Source organism: Melanerpes formicivorus, unplaced genomic scaffold, assembly GCF_026170545.1.
Source record: "Melanerpes formicivorus ecotype bairdi unplaced genomic scaffold, bMelFor1.0.p_v2 SCAF_1, whole genome shotgun sequence".
Taxonomy (NCBI): Eukaryota; Metazoa; Chordata; class Aves; order Piciformes; family Picidae; genus Melanerpes; species Melanerpes formicivorus.
The window spans coordinates 53081814-53103315 of record NW_027142353.1 but is presented as its reverse complement, the minus strand read 5'-3'; the positions used below and the strand labels follow the sequence as shown (position 1 = coordinate 53103315).

The 21502-nt window shown below is 43.8% G+C and overlaps 1 protein-coding gene across 1 annotated transcript in view; it reads left to right on the top strand.

Annotated features, from left to right (window-relative positions):
• Positions 1 to 4189: 4189 nt before the first annotated feature.
• Positions 4190 to 21502, top strand: part of MTUS2 (microtubule associated scaffold protein 2) — a 364748-nt gene continuing 347435 nt past the window's right edge. Inside the window, exons 1-2 of the mRNA XM_068143299.1 lie at positions 4190 to 4242; positions 13365 to 13438. The gene's annotated coding sequence lies outside the window, so the exon portion shown is untranslated. The remainder of the gene's footprint in view (positions 4243 to 13364; positions 13439 to 21502) is intronic.

Below are 21502 nucleotides of genomic sequence, written 5' to 3'. Positions count from 1 at the left end.
TAATTGAGATACAAGAGTTGTCTCACTTTAATTGCACTGATAATAGTTTAAGTGACACAGTCACCCTTCATGTTGATGCAATAGAAAAGAGCTTATGATGTTACAGCTATTCAAGACCAGATGATACCTAAGTCAGTATCAGATACATTCATTCTGGGACAAGTATGTCAGCACTTGAGTTTTAGCTGGTGTCACTGAAATTTAAGGTGGCACTTAAATAGCTGACAGGACTACAGTAATTATCTACATTAATACAAACAAACAAAAAACACCCCCCCCCCAACAACCCTCCCTCCCCCTGCCCCAAACTCAGCAAAACCCCAAACAAATAATCCACAACCTCAAACACAAACCAAAGCAGCAGGAAAACATACTTTCAGCTGCAAAAATGTTGCTGATAAAATGTGTGTGGGCCAGACCTGAAAGGCTAAGGAAATTTCCCTTTGGAGATGACCTTTCCTAGCCAGAGCTGGGCACTGGCAGGCAGGCTGCCAGCTCTAGACATCCATGTATCTGTGCCCTCAGGCAGCAGCCCTAACCCCTTCTCCCTGCTTGCTGCAGGCTCTGCCTGTCACCTACCTGCTGGTAGGGCTTACCAGGGTCAGCTAGGCAGCTGTCAGCTCTTTTTGTGCCCTGAGTACTCTCACTCCTGGCAATGCATCCCAGGAGCTGTTCTGTGGATTCTCCCTTGTGTGGATCAAAGCTGCATCCTCCCTGGTACAAAGGCCTTTAAAATATCTTCTGGAGCCAATAGCCTTCATATGATGTTGCAGATGGGGAGAGGGGAGGGTATTTTTTTCCCCTGACTTACATTGTTCTCAGGTAATCTGCAAAGCTGAATGCTGACTGTGCCTCTTACTGATTTCTGCAGGGAAATAAGCCTTGTGCAGCCTGCTAGCTCTGTGTTCACCATTAAATAAACAGAGCCAGGAGCTGCTCTCTGATCCCTAGGCCAAGTGGCACAGACTGGTATATCCATGCTGCACAGTGCTTGATTCTGGTCTTCCATCTGGTGCCCCTGTGGCCCTAAGACACTGGTATTAATGTGTAGATGTTTCCCTCCTTTCGCTGTGTATGTTGTAATTTATGCTGTTTGAACTAAAGTAGTAACTGGGTTGCAGCCCACAAGAATCCTGTTTTATTCTATGAGACAGGGCTTTTATTGTGTGAATTAGGGTGTGGAAGGAGGGAAGCTTGTGGCTGCAAAGCCTCCTGAGACAAAGCTGGAAGTCTGTGTAGGGTGAAGGCAATGGGAAGCAGTGCAGTCTCATTTGTGCTGCTCTCTGGGACGAGTCTCTCCTGAGTGCCAGTTCACAAGGCACTGGCCAAGACAAGCAATGTATTTGATCAGCAATCCATATTGGTCCTTGGTCCCACCATGTCCCTTAGTGCAAACACAGACACTTAAGATGTCCCAATGCTTGTTTAAACACCAGGGATGAAGCTTGGACACACAGCAAAAGGCCACTGTACCAACTATCTATGCCCTTAGGAAAGGGAGGGAAGACTTGTGGGGCTTGTTGTGTGTGATCATGGACAAGACATGTGGTTACTCTGTTCCTCAGTTCCATCAAGGGCCATATCCAGTCCTGTGTGCTCACTGACAGGGTGTCCATGCTCTGGGCCATGGGTTCCTCACAGCCTTCTATTTCTAGGCGTGTGTGTGAGGCTGTTCTGCCACCTCTCTGTAGCTGCAGCAGCTTGCTCCGAAACACATCAACAAAGTGTTTCTGGCTTGAAACTGTGCTTGGAACTGCTCTGCCTACATTCCTAAAAGCCATCCACCGCTTCAATTTCTCATCATATTATTGCACCCTTTAGAGAGTAAGCAAGAAACTTTTGTTATCCTTTCTGCTTGTTGGAGTCACACAAGGAATCTTTCCTTGTACATTTGTATGGGCTACAGATGTCTCTTCCACATGTTGAAGAAAAACAAGTTTATGTGAATTATCTACAGCAGATAATTTAAGTTCTGCACAGAATCTAAAAATAAAGCTGAGCCCACATTCTACAGCTAAGTAGCTTTTAATTAGGTGTGATAATGGCATGAATTATCTTTGAGAGTGCAGTAGCTCCGTGATCAGAAGTCAAGTGCTGGGAGTGATAATTGTTTGCAAAAATGTTGCAAAAATTGAAGGAAGAACCTCAATACTGGCATGTATTCAGGCTCTTTTCATATAATAGGTTTGACAGACTGATTAATATTTTGTGTGAATTTGGACTTTCTCAGTTATTGCCCCTGCTTTAATACATCCAGCATGTCCTTTCAAGTACTAATAAAAAATGAGGACAGTAGAAGCCTCTAAGTCCCTGTCATCAACAGTGCATGGTAATGCCTTTGGACAAGACAAATGGCACTGCTGCTTTCTTAAAATCAAAGGCTGAGGTGCTGGATGGCTTCATTCATTTCCTCAGGATCCCCTCCCATTATTTTCACCATAGGTAAGCTCGAGGTTTGAATATAAATAATGTGAATTGTGAGCTGAGGGGTGCTGGGATCTGGGAAGCTCTAGCAGAGATGGGGTTGGGGTGGTGGTTCATGCCATAAACCACTACAGCTAAACCTCCAAGTGCCTGTCTTGTCAGGGTCCTCCTCTGTGCATGCAGAGGCATGCTCTCAGTGACTTTACCAGCTATGATGCTTTATCTTCATTGTCTTTGTACCTCAAGCATAACGTTTAGCCTAGTGCAGTCGGGCTGGGGATAGGGAAAACATCTTTGTTCATAGGGGAAGACAAACCTTAAAGGAAGGTCTTTTAAGGATAAGAGGCGCACTTACAGAATGACAGAATTGTTTCAGCTGGAATAGATCTCTAATGGTGCCACAGGGATGGAACTTGGTACTTCAGACTGGAGACAGAGAGGCACGATGTGTTTGAGCACAAGCAAAAACAAGGCAGTTATTGCCTGCCTGGGCAATAAGGATACATCCTGTGACAGTAACTGTCCTGCCATATGAAGCTGTAGCATCAGTGCAGTCAGACAGGCACTGGGTAAGGGAAGTCTTTCTACAACACTATACTAGATCTCAACTGCTGAAGGATCAGGCTGCAGTTGGTATGCAGACCATGGACATTTCTGCCCAGGTCTTCCCAGACTCTTAGGCACTTGCTGTCCCATGCTCCTTGCTCTCCTCCTAGTGCCTCCAGGCCTTGTTTGGGGGTTCTCAGGAAGGAGGATGCTGTGTGCCATCTGGCCAGACATCATAACTGGGAACCCCTTCATCACCTTTTCCTTCATGCATTTGCCTAGAGGACTTAATAAAAATTAATTGAGTTGCCCAGCATTAGACACAGATCATAAAACTCCCATCTGATCTCGTGCTTGCTGCTGACTTTAACAACTGGTTGAAACAATAAGCACTGGTTTGTCAGGTCCATAACAACAATAGGCATGAAGACAGCGGTAGCTCAGGCTGTCCATGCAGATAAGGCTCTAAACAGAGAGCTTCTGCCTGTATTATGAATCTTGCTGCCCTACCTAAAGGAGCAGAACCCCTGGGCAAGAGTTTAAGCACAGTGAGAGCGATGGAGATTACTGCCTGAGTTGGGGGTTTTGCTGAAAAGCAGATATGTGTGTCTGCCTGTTTATTTGGTTAGCATTTTGCCCACTTTAAGGTGAAGGAGAAATCACCTGAAAGTGAGGAAGAGCTAGAGAACAGCTGGGCAAGGAAGGGAAAGCCTTACTGTGGACAAGTCCCATTTCTGTCTGATGTCATTTGAGGCATCGTAACGCCTTCCTTGGCAGCCGCTGACCTGCTCCTGTCATTTCTAGCCCCAGGAAAATTCCAATAATCCGCTGCAAACCATCTATTCGTTGCGGGGTGCTAATTTGCACGCGTAACCACGGCGGTTCCCAGGGATGCCGGGCAAAGCCAGAAGCGTCCCACAGACGCGGCCACGAGAACTTTCTGTATTACGTACATCGCCGCCTCTGTCCTGACGCCTGTATCTTCACCGGCAGGTCCTTCTGGGGGCTATCGGTGACCGGCAGCCCGGCGGGGGTCGGGCAGGGGGAGGGGGTGGCCCGCCTGGGGCGGCTGCGCAGGGTGAGACGCAGTCCCGCAGGGGGCGCTGCGGGCCGACCCGGCGCGGTGCGGCGGCGGCGCGGGCGCGGGCGGCGGCGGGCGCTCTGGGCGGCTGCGCCCCGCCGCTATATAAACACGGCCCGCGCCCCGTCGCAGCTCCGGCCTGCCGGCAGAAGGAGGCAGCCGCAGCACCGGCGCCACCGGCGCGGAGGCAGGTGAGCACCGCACATCCCCTCCGCCCGTGCATCCTCCGCCGCCCACGCATTCCCTGTCCCGCTGTGGGCAGCGCGAGCTCCGCTCCCCTCCACCTCCCGGGGGTGGGGGTGCCCCCTTCCTGCCCCGCATCACCTCCTCTTCAGGACTGAAGAGGGTACCAGGGAGCCGCTCTCCGCTTCCCCTGCCCGGACGCGAGCCTTCCTGCCCCGCGGGGTCTGGGCTGCGCCTCCGCAGCGTCGTGGCTGGGACAGGGGCAAAGAGGTCTCGAGATGGGGAACGGCTCGTGCGCGGGGGATACGCGGGTGCCGGGATGCGGCAGGTCTGTAGGCTGTTCCTCATCGCTGCCGGCGGTGAAAGCGCACGTTCAGGCGGTGAGACAGCGAAGCCAGCCCAGCTTGTGAAGGTGCATAGTATGTGTTCTCAAATCTGTTCAGACAAAAGTTTCGAGGATGCTAATGAGTGGGCTTGCTAAGCGGGCATCACTTGTTTCGCGGCAGCGGCGCGCTAGCGGCATGACAGTGATACATACGGGAAGCCGGATCCCGCGGCCGGTTAGGGACCTCCGGACCTAGGCGAGCGCCCAACAGGGGCAAGTGGCGGCGAAGTGCTGAGCTGCTTCAGCTCACCGGCTCCCGGACTAAAGGTACAGATGCTCTCTGACTCTTCCGGGAGTTGAACGGCGTCTTATTATTTCTGTCAAGAACGACATAAGGTAAAGCAGCTACTGTGAATTGCAAGATGCTGCTTCGGTAGGAAGGGAAAGGTAATAAATTCATGGAGGATAGTGCAGCATGTCCAGCTCTCCTTACAGGAAGCATCACTGCCCCGAGAGCTGTTCATTTAGGTCTGTTGTTTCCACTCTTTAGGTGTGTCTGGGAACCTTTTTCTTCCCCTCACTTCATCTCCCTTGCCACGTTTGCCTCGACTTCTTTTTGCCCGGTCCCTGTCACTGCAACCCGAAGGTGACAGAAGTGAAGAGGGGGCTTGTGTGCTGTGCCTTAGCCTTCACGTCAGCCTGTGCTCCCTAACTGAGCCAAGTGATTTCTGATCACTCTAAACATGAAAAGAGCAAGCCAGCAGGAGCTTTGACATGCATCCTTGCATTAAAAATGTCAAAGATCAGAAAATTAATAAATATTGATCAGGGTCAAGGATTAGAAATATTTACCGTCATTAAGGCATTGGTAGCAAAATAATTAAATGTCAAGTGTTTGTATACAGAGTAACTTTGCAATGGATGACTGCATTAAGGAGGCACTTGGCAGCAACTGAGCTGGATATAACATGATGCATACATGTCTTGTTCTGATGTGATTTCATACAGGAATTGGTTTATGCTCTGTACCTTCATGTAGCATTTCCAGGTTTTGCTTTTTCTCATCCCCCAGTTTTAAGCAGGGATGTGGGCTTTTCTATATCTCCTGCTGCATAAACTCCACTAGTCTGCCCTTTTCCAATGCAATTAAATACACCCAGCTACTTGTTTCCTATTTCTGCAATCTGTTGTGATGAGCACTACAGCCTGTGCTTCGGCTGAGTGGTAGCAGTGAGCTACATGTACTCAAGTGAGGTTTAACTTCCCATTGTACTTTATTTATCATCACCCCAAAAATCTGATTTTAAGGTACAGAAGGGGGATTCTGTAAGTGATGCTTTGAGCAATGCACTGTCAGTTTGGAAAGCACTCCCTGACATGAGAGGGGGTTGAGAAAATCTTTGCAAGGCTGTGTCCATGTGGTTTGTTTGAAGTAGCTTTTGACATGGTACCCTGTCTTTCCTTGCATTCATTTCTTTCAGGACAGAGGTAGATGTTTGGCTACTGATACAACAAATGCCAGAGGAGCAAATCTTCTATGGTAATGTTTTCTAGAGTGCTTCCTGTTGTATTAGTGATAGTAGCAAACAAAAAAAGCAATTTAAATCCTGGCTTTGATTTTTGGGAGTGTGTTTCTCTGCAAAATACATTGATGGTAGAGTAAGCAATGCTAGATACTTAGGAAGATGTCCATCTACTGCAGAAGTGCAGTTCTCCACATCTGTAAAGCACAATAGCACATCTAGTGTGGGGTGTCCCTGCCCATGGCAGGGGGGTTGGAACTAGATGATCCTTGTGGTCCCTTCCAACCCTGAATGATCAGAGACTGTGCAGAGAAACCAAGCAGTTTTTCTTCATCAGTGAGGAACAAGACTTACAGCTTCCAGTGTGCATTTTTTATTTCCTAAGTTCATGCAGGAAGCATTAGAAATTAGCATGGGACAGAGCTGTAGCCAGAACTGGGGTGTCCAGTCAAAGTTGCTCTCTCCAGAGGGGCATACAGTGGTAGTTGGTTTAATATTTGATTAAGAATTCTGGAAGAGAAAAAAATTTAGGCATAACAATGGACATCTGGGTAAAAGTATTTGCCAAAATGACAGCAACAAGCAAGAGGATCTCTTCCTCTTAGTATTCCAACTTGCATACTGAGGTGTGCTAAAAAGGCTGTTGAGGCACAGCTGATTTAGCAAGTGCTTTCCCTACACAAGTACTGCATTTATCATAAGGTAGCTATAATTACACTGGCCTTGTTTCATGCAACTTTTACTGAACACTATGCAGCCAATTTTGTTACAGAAATCGTAAGTAGCAGAAAGTGGGAAGAAAGAAGCAAAGATCAGCAAAACTTAAGTGTGTGATAGCTTGTTTTGTACTAGCTTGCTATAGCAAACTCAAACGCCTTGAAACAGTCTTTAGAAAATAATTTGTGTAACTTATTCTGGCAGCATCCTAATATAAACAGCGTTCTCATGAGCCTGGGAACACGCTCACTTTGTGTTGCATTTGATGCTTCACTCTCTGAAAACCTTGTTTGTTTGTTTTGCCCATTGTCATTCTATGATGTCATCTTGCTATGCTGGATTTTCCAGTGAGGAACTTGTAAAAGGATAAGGTCTAACAATTCATCCCAGGTCAGTCACCAGAAATACCTCCCAAGTATGGCCAAATGCTGTAACCACCTGACTGTCCCCAGTCATTGGTTTAATGAGAGCCCCTACTTGGTTAGGGTCTGCAGGAGGGGAATGATTAACTGTTGTAAATTCCTGAAACTTCACAACCAAGTGATTCATACCAATTAAAGCTCTGTCCCTTGTTACTCTGTTATGATATAGAGCCTAGTTAGTATTTTGCAGTCAAAAGGCATATCTGTAAAACCTGAAAAATAGGTCTTCAGTACAAGTAAGGGCTGTTAAAAAAACTATCTAAGCAATCACCTTAGTGATTTCTTAAAGGAATTCTACTCTTTCAATTAAGTGGCTACAAAGCTGGCAGGCTAATAAGTTCAAAGATCCTGGGGTAGTGAATCTTCACATATCAGGGCAGGAACTCTGTTCTGCTCAAGGAAAAGTTACTGCTCTTGTGGTGCAGTGTGGCACAGCATGTGCTGCTGTATAGAAAGCGGCATCAGTGATGAACTGGCTGAAAGGTAAGCAGATTCAAGTTATCTTTCCATGTAATTGTGGTAAAGTCAGTTTAAGACTGTGCCTTAGCTTCCTCTCCAAAAAGTGGGAGGAGTATGCCAGCCCACTCTTGCAGTGTGTTTGGGCACCTGTGGATGGAGAAGTTAATTTTGTTCCAGCAGAGGCATCCACATCAAGTGTCTTTGCAAATCCTCAGAAGCATCTGGTATAGCTGCAGTTATCAGGCTTTTGTTGTTAGTGACATCACTTGCAGATCAGTGATTTTATGCAATCCTCAAAACTAGCTAAAGCATCAGCTGAAAAAAAATTCCTTGAATTCCTCTCCCAGCCTGAAATCATGACTCTTCATTTAGATGATGATGTAATGCAGGTTGCTGCTCCTTATATGAGCCTGAGGGCTATTCTGCCCAGGGATAAACTTGCTTGAAACAGCTATAGTATGGGTTGCAGAGCTGGAGGAAAGGCATAACTTCTTTGCACAGCTGTGAGTTTCACTTCATGGGCATAATCACCAAACATTTACAGGAGAGGAACTTCCTTTGAAATCATAGTTAAAAAGCAAACAAGCTTCTCTCCTTTTTGAATTTTAACTGTTTGATAGCTTTTACTAAATGAACTGGCTTCTAAGTTTATTATCCCCCACAGGGTGCTCCAAGTTATGGCAAAATGCTAATGCTGCCCAAGGGCCAGTCTGGCAGACAGGGACAGCTTGAAAAACAGTGATGCTCCGGTAGTGCTTTCACCCTCTGGCATGTGTGTGGTCTCTGCCAAATTTTGCATAAGGCACGTGTAGCAATAACCCTTTAAACCACTTGAGTCTTTTTTCAGTCCAGGGCAGTTCTCATAATACTTCTCAAGTTTATACTGCCAGAAAACCTCATAGGGACTGGATGATGCCCAATTGGTATATTTCTGTGCTATGGGGTATGTTAGTCTTACTGAACAAGAATTAGATTGTGGTGGAGGAAAAAAAGCTTTCTATTAAGCATTTTCAAGCTTGATGCAATTTGTTTGTGCCAGAATGCTGGAAGGAATCATGATGTGCTTTGTACAGGGAAAGCTGGCAGGGTGTTGGGCACAGATAAGACATTCAGAAGTAAATTACACTTGAGTGTGCTTGGCAGAGCACACTCAGAATTAATATATTCCTTCTGGTCTACCAGGCCATCAGGATTTTAGGTTTTTCTCTTGCTGTTGTGCTGAAAGATTGGTTAGCTATTGGTGTGATATAATAGGCTTTAAAAAGGGGAAAGAAACAGTAAAATAATCTCTGGAGACAATATACATGAGCCTTGGTGAAATCAAACAGTTGCATGCACAAGGTTAGAAATGTTACAGAGATCAAGAACAGGTACTTAGGACAGGGTTGCTATATCATGGTCACAATCTGGGTATGTTATTTGAGAGTTAATGCTATGACAGATATGGACATGCTGGGACATGTCCTCATGGCCCTTCTCTGGACAATTAGAGGGTGGGAGCACTTCTATGAGGACAGGCTGAGAGAGTTGGGGTTCTTCAGTTTGGAGAAGAGAAGGCTCTGAGGAGACCTTATTGTGGCCTTCCAATATCTGAAGGGGGCCTACAAAAAGCTGGGGAGGGACTTTTTAGAGTGTTGGGTAGTGATAGGACTAGGGGGAAGGGATCCAAGCTAGAGGAGAGTAGATTTAGATTAGATGTCAGGAAGTAGCTCTTCATGAGGTGGGTGAAACACTGGAACAGGTTGCCCAGGCAGGTGGTAGAAGACCCATCCCTGGAACTTTTTAAGGCCAGGCTGGATGTCTCTGGGCAACCTGATCTAGTGTGAGGTATCCATGCCCATGGCAGGGTGGTTGGAACTAGATGATCCTTGGGGTCCCTTCCAACCCTGACAATTCTGTGACAACACAAACAAATATTCAGTATGGGCTGTATTCACTTCAGCTATTTCTTCAATGTGTTAAAAGTTGAAGGGCTTGGAGAATAGGTAGAAAATGAGATCTATGTGAAAAGAGTGCTGTTGACATTTAAGAAAATTTTAAAAGGCTACATGTAAAGAAGGGAGAATGTTATTTGAGCATAGTTTGTAAGCTGGAAAGACATTAGTAAGTTTCTAAACCTAAACCAGACTGGGTGAAATGCTAATATTGATACAACAGGAGCTTGAGCAAATTACCAGCTAGGGCTTCCTAAAACATCTGCATCTACCTCTCCTTCATATTGCTGGACCATGACTCAAATGCATGAATTAAGTTGCTTACAGCTGGGTCAAATAATAGACTTTGTTAATATGCATATGATGTGGATGTGTAGATGTGTAATGTAAAGCTGGCTGTGTATACATTACTGTGTTACCATAAGTATTATTTTACAGTAATAATTTAAGATGAGGAACTCTGGAGACTGCCAAATGAGCTTGCACTTTTCACTGATGAAAGCTTAAGTGTCAGATGCTCACAGCCACCCTCCAATCCATGCAGCAAAGTTCAGGGCCAGGTCCATGGCCTGAATTCGTGTGAGTAAGCCTGTAATGTCAGTAGAACAAAAGCAATACTGATGCTGAAGAAATTAAAGCCCTCAGGCTTGATTCAGATGATACAAATTCAGGCCTGCTCAGATGTCCTGGTGGGAAGGTGGACGAAGGTTGCTTTATTTCACCTTTCTGGATCTTGAGGCCTCAGGATGAGAGCTGAGTCACTGTCCCTATAACTACAGCAGCTTTAAAGCTAAACTGATTAGAGTGAAAAACATAACACTGAGTTTGACAGACCCACAGTGTTCATTTTTAGCTGCTCAGCACTTTTGAAAAAATCAAATCACAGAAAAGCTGCCCTGTTTGATTGTTCCTATTACATAACAGCAACGTCTTTGGGATTTGAAAGAAGCCATGAGCAACATGTCCCTTACATAACAAATCCAACTTGCTCTAATCCATGCTGTGCTGCTGCTGACCCAGGACAGCTGGGAATAGCATGGGAGTGGTTCTGAGCTACTCAGGCTCTCCTCTGGGGATGCAGGGTTGATGTGGAGCAGAGGTCCTTTCTTCTGAGAGTTTTTTCTGCCACTCATGCTTGCAGTCTGTCTCTGCTAATAGGGTCCAATAGGCTGAAGCAGATATCTGCTTGCTACTAGTGGGCAGAGCTCACTTTTTAATGAAATGTCAGCCTTTATTTCCATTTCCACCTGGAAACAGGTTATCTCATGAGCTTGGTACCTTTGCTCCCATGCCTGCTTAAAAAATGCACTAAAGGCCAGACCTTTGAAGCAGGTCATGAGACTTTCTTCTGCCATGACCTGATGTCTGAAGTGGTATGCTGGGCTTGCCAGGGTGGGTGCTGTGAGGGAGAAGAGCTGCAGCCAGGTATTACCTTGTATTTTGGGACCTCCTGTGTCTAGCTTTGGTGGGGTGTCAGTCTCATTCCTGCCCTATGATTTCATGTTCTGTGTGTGAAAGTGGTAGACCAGCATGGGGGGCTCCCAGAGCAGGAGGCAGGCTATTAGGAGAAGTCAGCTGCCTGTGCCTGAGGCTCAGTGTCAAAGCAGAGGGTGTGACCCTTCCCTTGAGCCTGTTGGGCTCGTGGGTTGTCTTGATTAAAGTGAGTAAAATTGAAGAGTAGTTTAGCCCTGACCGGCAGGTGTGTGTGCCTTGCTGGCTGCATCTCCTGCCTTGCATTCTCCATGGGAAAGCACTGCTCTGCCCTCATCACCTTGGCTGCCTCTAGTGTAATTAGGAGCATTTGAAGAAGGGTAACACAAAAGAAAAGCAGTGTTGTGAGATTGTTTGGGGGGTAGGACTGAGGTAGCTGTGCACAAAGAGACCTATGTAATTAAAACCACAGGGGAATGGAGATGGTGGCTAATGAGGCTGAACATATGACTTAATTTAACTGAATTATTTGGAAAGAAGCAACCTGCCTTGCTGGAAAATGGAAGATGGGATCAAAAATAGAACATACCTGGAATTTCCTATTAAATATATTTAATTGTAATTAGTGCAGGTTTTGCTGCAAGTTATTTTGGATTTGGATTGTACACACTTTGTGAAATTTATTGTAAACAGCAATCATCGCTTGCATGTGAATAAAAGCTTTTAAAATCCTATTTGATTAAGTCTCTTACCTAAAATCCCATTTGTATCTTTCATCTTCTAATATTTTCTAACCTTTTAATCTAACTCTTCTCCACTTTACCATAAGGAAAACCAATGAGTGTCACATGACTCCCCCCTTTTCCTCAGCTGTCTTTCCCCATTCTTTCTGTCTCTGCCTTTTTCCTGTCATAGTCACAAGTCTCTTCTGAACTCCAACTGCTTTTCTCGTCCCACAGTCACATCCTTCTGGTCTTCCTTGCGCTAATATTGCTTAATTCTTCACTCTAATACCTTCTGTCTCTTCCTCATCATGACACAAGTAAATAGACATCACTGACATATTAAAAAGACCAAAACAACTCCCAAAACTAACCAACAACAACAAAACCCCAAATAAACAAAACCAACAGAAAACAGTTGTAACTTTCCAGCATTTTTTCCTCACACTGATCTAGTCAGTCCTGCTTGGGAGAACTTTTTCTACTTTCATCTTTGGTTCTCAGCAGTTTCATTTTGGCCCCTTTTACCACTGGTAAAACCACATCTCATGACCACTTATCAAATCTCAGGATTGGCTTTGTTTCCTTCTCTGCCTTCACACATCTTTTGATGTAAATATCATTCTCTGATTCATAATGTCTGTTTCTTGTGATTGTAATATTTTCTTCACTTCTGGGAGAAGTCTTCTGTGTGTTTTCAGGATGATCTTCTTCACCCTTTCTCGATTCTCCCCTTTCCTTTTTATACTTTTTCTCAGTGCTCCCCTCACAAGCAAATTCAGCTAAACCTCCCTGAGTAACATGTCACCCTTATCCCATGAAAACATGGTGTAGGGATAAGGTGTCAAATAGTATGGAGGTCCTTAAAGCAATGATCTCTGAAAGTATATTAAAACCTGACTAGGTTTAACTTGTGCTTCCTTTTCAGCCTGTATACCTAAATTTGACTTGAGATCATTAACTAGAGATACTCCAAAGGAGGAAGAATAGAAAATAGAGTTTTTGTTTTGCCAAGTTTTTGTATCCTTTCCCCCTTTGGGGAGTATTATAGAATCAATAAGGTTGGAAAAGACCTCAAAGATCAAGTCCAACCTGTTACTCAAGACCTCATGACTACTAAACCATGGCACCAAGTGCCATGTCCAATTCCCTTTTGAACACCTCCAAGGACTGTGACTCCACCACCTCCCTGGGCAGCACATTCCAATGGCTAACCACTCTCTCAGTGAAGAACTATCTCCTCATCTCAAGTCTAAACTTCTCCTGGCACAGTTTGAGACTGTGTCCTCTTGTTCTGGTGTTGGTTTCCTTGGAGAACAGACCAACCCCCACCTGGCTACAACATCCCTTCAGGTAGTTGTAGACAGTAATAAGGACTGCTCTGAGCCTCCTCTTCTCCAGGCTAAACAATCCCAGCTCCCTTGGTGCATTGTTTCATTTCACTCCTAACAGGGAGCAGTTTATCTATGAATGTCAGGAAACATGGACAGGATCATAATCAGAAGAGCAAGAGGTTTAATCTTGAGCGCTGCTTACAAAAAAATTGATGGTGTATTCCCTTTACTACCTATTCTAATAATTCTTTATTTTTTTGAAGGTTTCCACCCTGGGACTGTCTTCTAGGGCAAATTATCACCAATGGAAGTAAAATTTCTTCTTCCACAGTTCTGGGTAAGCTCATCTTCCATATTATAGTCTGTTTGTTCCCTTGTAAATACACTTGTCACCAAAGAACTCCTCACAACTGCGTAAACAATGAAGTTAGAGGTAACTCTTTTACTGAGGGGAATTACTGAATAAAAAAGACCTTTACTTTGTTTTTGGCTTCTGTCTGGTAGGTAGAGTGCATATTGATAGTATAAAGATCTAAACCAATGTATTGTTTATCTAAACAAAATCCAGGGTTGAGATAATATGCCCATATTTGAGAGCAGCCTTTTATGCTTGGAAAGGTAGAACCTTATTGGCTGGGAGATGACTATGATGTGGATCCTGGTTATGTTGTGTTGTAGTGTCATGAGGTTGTGTTCGATCATGAGCAATAACGCCTTCTGAAACCTCTGAGATGTCAACAATGATGTTTTACCTGGGAAAAAAGGGCAGCTGTGCTGGCAAGTTATGGAGCAGTATTTGCAACCTGGCTGGCAGTGTTGGCTGTTTAATTGCCCACTAGCTGCAGTCTGTCAATGGTCCCAAAATGGTTCAGGAAAATGAAGATAGTACATAGTTCTCCACAGGGTTGCTGACTGTATGGGGTACTGCCGAAACCTGGAGGGGATGAGGAAGGCCACAGATTGCCTCATTCCAGCCTTACCCTTAAGAAGGCTGGCCATTTGCAGTCTTGGCTTTGGCCCTGTTGGGTCAGACAGACCAAAACAAAACCAAGGTTTGGAAGTTGCTTTTTCTGTGAGGACCAGTTCATGACAGGACAAAGCCTTTTTTTACAATCTTATGCTGTCCCCAGTTTTACAGCAGCCTCTCAGCTGATTTTCCCTGTGCATTAGTAGAGTGTGACAGCCTGCTATGTCTTGCTGGTTGAGTAGCCATGTGGAGGAAAAAGAACTACTGTCCACATACTCCCAGTATATGCATCTCCTGGGGACAGGTCTGATCCTATCCTTCAAGTATTAAAATACAGTGAAGTTCTGATGGCAACCTGGCATAAGTGTTGCTCTTTGGGGAGACTTGGACCTGGTCTGACCAGAAATCAAAGGTCTGGCAAGTACAGCCAGCCCTGGGAGAGGGTCGGGATCCCAACAAAGCCTGGGAAGCATCCAAGAGGTGACATTTGTGTGGTAATCAGGCAGAGGGCAGAAAGCAGATGGGAGCAAAGAGAAAACAAACCCAAATTCATTGTCTGGGATGTTCCAACCCAGATTACAGGGCTGTTACAGACTGTCAGGGTGAGATAGGTGAAGCAGACATTATGGCATGATCCCTGGCTTTCAATGAACTCTTGATATGCGAAGGAGTCCTTGGGATCTGTGCAGTGTGATAGAAACTGTATGGCTGTAGGAGCTTGGAGCGGAATATCCCATCCCTTACACAAGTGAAGAGCTGTTTCTTTGGCCACACTCATGCTCAGTCACAGATTATGTGGTTTTGGCTATGAAATGCATGCTTGAATTGATGTTTACTGTCTTCTGAGTAGCACATGCATCAGGCATCTGACACTAAATGAGGGAAGTCCTGTGTTTATTGGCTGACAGGTGGTGTGTAGTGCTCCAGTGCTCTGTTGCCTGATGTGAAGGAAGGGAATACCTAGTGCAGTGAACGTGTTTGACAACAGTGGTAGGACAGTGCACTGAATAATAAAAGATGTACAGAAGTGCTTTTTATGCAGTTCTCATACAAATTACTTTTCCTTTAAAAGCAGTTGTAGATGTTCCTGTCTTTACTGGGGTTGTAAGTGTCATAACTCAGCTCTATGTGAGCTAAAGCTGTATGACACTCGTGTGTGCAAAGAGTCGCTGTTTGGACCCTCACAAAGAGTGTTCCAGTGTACAGCTCTTTGTCATTAATTGGGCAGGGTCAAAGATTTGGACACTGGATTTGAAACTGCAGAACTGAAAACAGGAGCTCAAGTGAGAAATACAGAGGAAACCTGTTGAGTATTCTTGATTTGTCTGTGTACGCCTGTGGATTTCCCAGTTTGGTTGAGGATTGGTTCTGAGAAACTATATCAATATGGAAAAAAGGAATTGTACAGTGTTTCACTGCTCTGTAGTTGCATCTAAAGGAGATAAGATTTTAAAAAGCAGAGGAAATGATTTCACAGTGGTTTTCTCCAAAAGGTTATGTTAAGGCAGTTCCTTCCATGCAACTGTTTTCCCATTAACAGCTATTGACTACTTGGTTTACTAACGTGTCCTCTTCCTTTCTGAGCTGACATTTTTGAGGCCTGTGAGAAGCACCTTGAAGCTTTTGATTCCTTGTGGTTAAAAGGATTGGAAATCAAAGAATATCAGCTGGAAAAGAGCTCTGAAATAAGAATTTGCTCTGTGCTGAGTGTTAGAGAAGCTCAGCTTCTGAGGGGGAAAATTCTACCAGAAGTAGATGTTCAATACAGCAGGAAACATAAGAGGCTATTTTGCAATTTGAGCACTTGCTCTCCAAACCTGAGAATATAGTTTCTTGGTCCATTCCAGAGTTGTCTACAACTCCATTTCAAATCCCTGTGTTCTGTTTCAAATAGACAGGAGCAAATTACATGTTTGGTGGAGATAATGTAGCATTTACCTCTCTTGTACTGATCGTAGAGCACTGGATGGGAAGATGAGTATATGAGAGCATAGCCCTGTGTAAGACATTCCTGTGAAGCTACTGTCAGTCTCAGCTGTACCTGATGGGAGGCTTTCTCACAGGTCACAGAAATACTCTTCTGATAGCACATACTGTAAAACCATTTCCTAAGGAATAGAATAAACCAGGTTGGAAGAGACCTACAAGATCATCCCGTCCAACCTATCATCCAACACCACCTAATCAACTAAACCACGCAACCAAGCACCCTGTCAAGTCTCCTCCTGAAACACCTCCAGTGATGGTGATTCCACCACCTCCCTGGGCAGCCCATTCCAGCAGGCAATCACTCTCTCTGTGTAAAACTTCCTCCTGACCTCTAGCCTGAACCTCCCCTGGTACAGCCTGAGACTGTGTCCTCTTGTTCTGGTGCTGGCTGCCTGGGAGAAGAGACCAACCTCTGCCGGTCTACAACCCCCCTTCAGGTAGTTGTAGATGGCAATAAGGTCACCCCTGAGTCTCCTCCAGGCTAAGCAGCCCCAGCTCCCTCAGGGCCCCTCATAGGGATTGTGTTCCAAGCCCCTCACCAACTTTGTTGCCCTTCTCTGGACACGCTCCAGCAAGTCAACATCCTTCCTAAACTGAGGGGTGGTCTGCATGGGAAGTTGTGTATTAAGAGCATGATACAATACCTCTGCATTTATGCAAGAAGATAATGAGGTACTTCAAAGAGGGATAGATTTTTGCTGCTTTCAGCTAAAAATCAAAAATTCAGGGAAGCAACTTGATAATATTTTAAATTGTCCAGTAATTTAAAACTGGATTACAGTTCAAATCCCATAGAAATACTCGAGACACTTTATGCTGTATCAGATGGATTAAGCATGATTCAGTTACTTCATTAAACTCCAGAGGGATTAATAATGTCTGGATCATTGTTTCCTAGGTGTATGAATTTAAAGACCAGAGGGACCTGCTCAGTGCAGGTCAGAGAAATGCAGGATATATCAGTAGTAGTCCTATAATACTTTCTTCTTGTAGCATATCTTACTGAGAGACACCAAGGTCTTGATTTTATCAAAGACTACCAGTAGTAGTGAGTCTACCATTTCACAGGTAAATTGTTTCAGTAAATGAGTCCTGCCTTTTGAGGTAGTCTGAAGCTCTTTCAAATGCTGTACATCCTTTTTCTTCCCTGCTGGACTGACAAGGAATTTATCTGAATGCTGACTCCCCGTTTAGTTGGCCACTTCCAAAATTAATTTACTATGAGCAATGTTGATGTAGTATGGAGAATCTTTTCATTCAGGATTTTATGTATAGTATGGCTTTAAATTGCTGCATAGTGTGACATTAGGACGAGAAATATGTCCTGTCAGCACACTCCCATTATCAAATGGTGATGTAACTGCATATAAATGATCAGATTTACATGACCAGGCCTATTTTCCATACAGTTGTGTTGATTGGTGTTAATTATGCTTCTGTTTTTCAATGCCTTATTGATTGTGTCCCACAATAACCTTTCCCTGCTGTTGCTTACTACTGATGTCAAACTGTTTGATAGGTTATCTCACTTAACCTTTTTAAATACTGCTGTGATATTAACTCTTTCCAGTCACCAGGAACTTACAGCCTTTCTGTGTTTAAGGGTAACTGAACCAAAAGGTGAAAAGTTACTGGTTCATCTGCTTTCTACTATAGAATGCAGGGTTTTAACTGAGAAGCTATGTAAAACCCTATCCAGTTACTGATGGCATGGTAGGTATGCCATTATCACTGTAAGATGTGAAAAGATGCTATCATCATGATCTTTCTGAATGCAGAATAGAAGTGGTTGTCAAATACATTTGCCTATTTCTGAGTTGTTTGATAATTATTTTTCTGGAAGTTACTGAAGTCATTGGGTGGCTCTCACTCATTCTTGTTCCATTTAGGGAGGATCTTATTGTTGTAAACATCACTATAGGTTTTTTTAACGTCTTTTTTATTCCAGAATTTGTTTGCATTTCTGCAATGTTAATTTGTATTCATTCCTATCACTGTCTCTTCCCCCCATCTGTTATGTACCGTGGGTTTGTTTTGCAGGTTTCTCTGTTGCTGTCATTCTTCTTAGCCAGGATTCTTGAACCAAAAATGTTTTCTTTCTTGAATGTAGCACAGTGGGTTTTCTCTCTTCTTGGCACGTAATAAAGCGTCTCTTAGCAGATCCTTTTTGTATTTTCGTGTGACTGTTTTTCCCTGCTCATGATTGTTTTTTTGTTTGAGAAATCCTTTTTAAACATGTCCAAACAAGTAAAATAGATATTGGTGAAGATTATTGTATTTGCAAAACAAATTAGAACACTGCCCTTTGCCTGTAGTGAATCATAATTTTCTAGTTTAAATGGTTCACCTGTATCCAGTAGGAATCTGATATAACATTAGCTAGAGTTGACTTTGCTACTCTTGTACCTTCTGTTCATGGCTCAATACAGATTTTCCAGAAGTCTTACTAGCAAAGTGGTTCTTCCAGAACAGGTTCTCTGCTAGAATAAAAGCCAATGTGACAGTATTTTTCATGACTTCAAGTGTATATGTTTGAGGAGTGCTTCATTCTGTTTCCTTACTTCATTTGATGGATTTCTAGCAGCCCTTGGCCTCAGCTTGTCATTTGCCAGTGCTTCAGATTCTGCTCTTCTCTTCGCACATGCAGAGTCCCATGGCTTTATCTTCTGCCCATCCTGTTTCTCTAAGTACAAGGCTTTTAAATATTGGTTCTTATGTGTTTTATCTCTGTACCTTCTTAACCTTTAATAGCATTGAGCTTCCTTTTGAAAATAGCAATTCTAATTTCTATTGAAATGGAGCCCAGTTGTTGTTGTAAGCAAGCTTTCAGGGGAACAAATTGTTTGCCCTTTAAAAGAAAAAGCTATTCAGATATTATCACTGTGATGCAAACATTGCTTTCTGTTTCTAGCTCTGCAATACACAAATCACAAGTGTTTTTGACAATTTGTATTGACATGGAGAGGCTTTTGTTTGTTGGTCAGACCTCTACAGTAGGCAGCTCCTGGTCCGTGTGGCCTTTTGCAAGCGCTGTGGCTGCCAGGCTGCTGCACAGGCAGGATAACATTTTGAGATGGAATTCATACTGCAGTTAGTTTTGGTGCTGGCTCTGGAGAGCATGAGGCAGAGGGAAAGGACAGTAGCTGAGGTCAAAAGGTGATGTACTTTGTCCTCTTATACTTTGTGAAAATCTTAGAAGTATAGTCTTAAATGAGATAACCAGGTAAACTTTTATTAGTGAAAACAGCATGCACTTGGAAATTAACTTCTTGTGATTTGAAGCAAGTGACTTGTCAACCTGTGGTTTTGCTGCTACCAGAACTGACTTGTGCATCCAGCCTTGATGAGGGTTTGTAAGGACTTGTGTGGGCAGAAGATGATTCACATGAGGTGGTCACATTCCAATGCCTGAGTGTCCCAGTTGGAGATCCACACCTTTCAGAATTATACTGTGCTGGGTTTGTGGTTGGACTCAGTCTTAAAGATCTTTTCTAACCTAAATGATTCTATAACTCTAAATTACTGATTTCCTTATAAGCACAGTATTACTGAATTGTTCCTAAGGAGCAGTATCCTAGCTGGGACTGAGTCCACAGAGCAGGAATTTGTTTGTAAAAGCTTTGGGACAAGAACAGTTTTTGTTCAGTGTTGTGTAGCTTAGTATGAGGGATGCTACTCTATCATCCTTTCAGTACAAAGGTGTGGTGGGTGGAAAATTCCCACCCAACATTAAATTTGCCAGACTGGCTCAGCCGGAAGCAAATGAAAGCTGTATTTACAAGCAAAACTACAATCTACAGAGGAATACAATTAATATGTACAAAATATGCAGTATTTACAGTATTGACAGGTATTTACAATTAATAAACTGCAGAAGGAATCCTCTGGTCAAAGACCAGGGGAAGCTAATAGCTTCTCCCTGCCCTTCTTTACCCTCAGACACAAAAGGGACAACAGAAGGGAGCAGAGAGATGTTAGACTTAGGCAAAACAATGCAACCAAGGTCAAGCAGAAGCCAGTTAGTATCAGGAGTGAAGAAGCAAGAGAAGAGTGAGGAATTGTTTTGCAAACTGAATCTTATGGTAGGTAACTCTCCAGTGGGATTGTTTAGAACTGTTGTCATTTTTCTTTTTACACCCAATAGTGATTTATTTATATATTACTACTTTCTGTTCAAGATCTGTGAAAATTATTTAAAGGCTATAGCCTAAAACTACCACAAAAAGATTAGCCAAATAAAATGAAGGATATAAAAAAGGGCTAAGAAATGACAGAATAGAAACAACTTCATAAGCTCCCAGTTTAGCCTGCTTAAAGTTACTTGCAAAGAATCTTCTGATATGTTAATTATATTATTCATAGTGTTTTCCTGAATTTTAAAACAAAGTGTGACCTTGATTTCAAAGTAAAAGTGCATAAAAGCATGCTGTGCTTATTTTTCATAATTAATCATGTATGAGCCAATTTTACAGCAAAGCAGATAAATGAGATGTCAGAATATTTGTTTGTAAATACTTTGCTACAAGATGTTAGTGCAGTTTGGGTTTTAGCCCTAATAGAATCCGGTATTTGTTTTGGTTTTGCTGCAGGATAAAAGCACAGTGTGCAATACATACTGCAGTTAAGCTCTGAATGGATACATTATAAGAAGAATATACATTTTCTTGGTGTTGTATGTTTTAGTGCTCATACTACAATGAGTAAAAATATTTTCCCCTGTAATGGACTAGAGGAGTGATTCTTGTCCCCAGCATCCCTATCAATCACATGTGCAGGTCAGGTTGCATGAGACAGTGGCCTGGGCTGCTGTGAGGCAAATATTGAAAGGCTTGTTCAAGGGAGGCTGCTGCTCAAACCAGTAAATGCCAGTGACCTCTCCTCTGAATGTCAAGGGGGATCCTGAGGCTTCCTTGGAGGCTGAAGCCAGTGCTTTTCTAGACATGAATCAAAGATGGGCTTTTCCTCCATTAAGAATAGAAGACAAGCTTATACACCTGTTTGCAGCTCATTATGCATTGATAACCCTTGTATGGCATGGCAATTGACCATGGTGTGATACAATAGAATCATAGAATGGTTCAGGTGAGAAGGGACCTCCAAAGATCATCCAGTCTGACCTCCCCACTGTCAGCAGGGACATCCCCTACTAGATCAGGCTGCCCAGGGCCTCATTGAGCCTCACCTTGAATATCTTCAGGGAAGGGGCCTCAACCACCTCCTTGGGCAACCTGTTCTGGTGCTCCACCACCCTCATAGTAAAGAACTTCCTGATAGCCAATCCAAATCTGCCACTCTAGTTTGAAGCCATTGCTCCTTGTCCTGTCACTACAGGCTTTTGTAAACAGCCTCTCATCACCCTTCCTCTAGCCCCCTTCAGGTACTGGAAGGCTGCTATCAGGTCTCCTGGGAGCTGCCTCTTCTCCAGGCTGAACAGCCCCAGCTCCC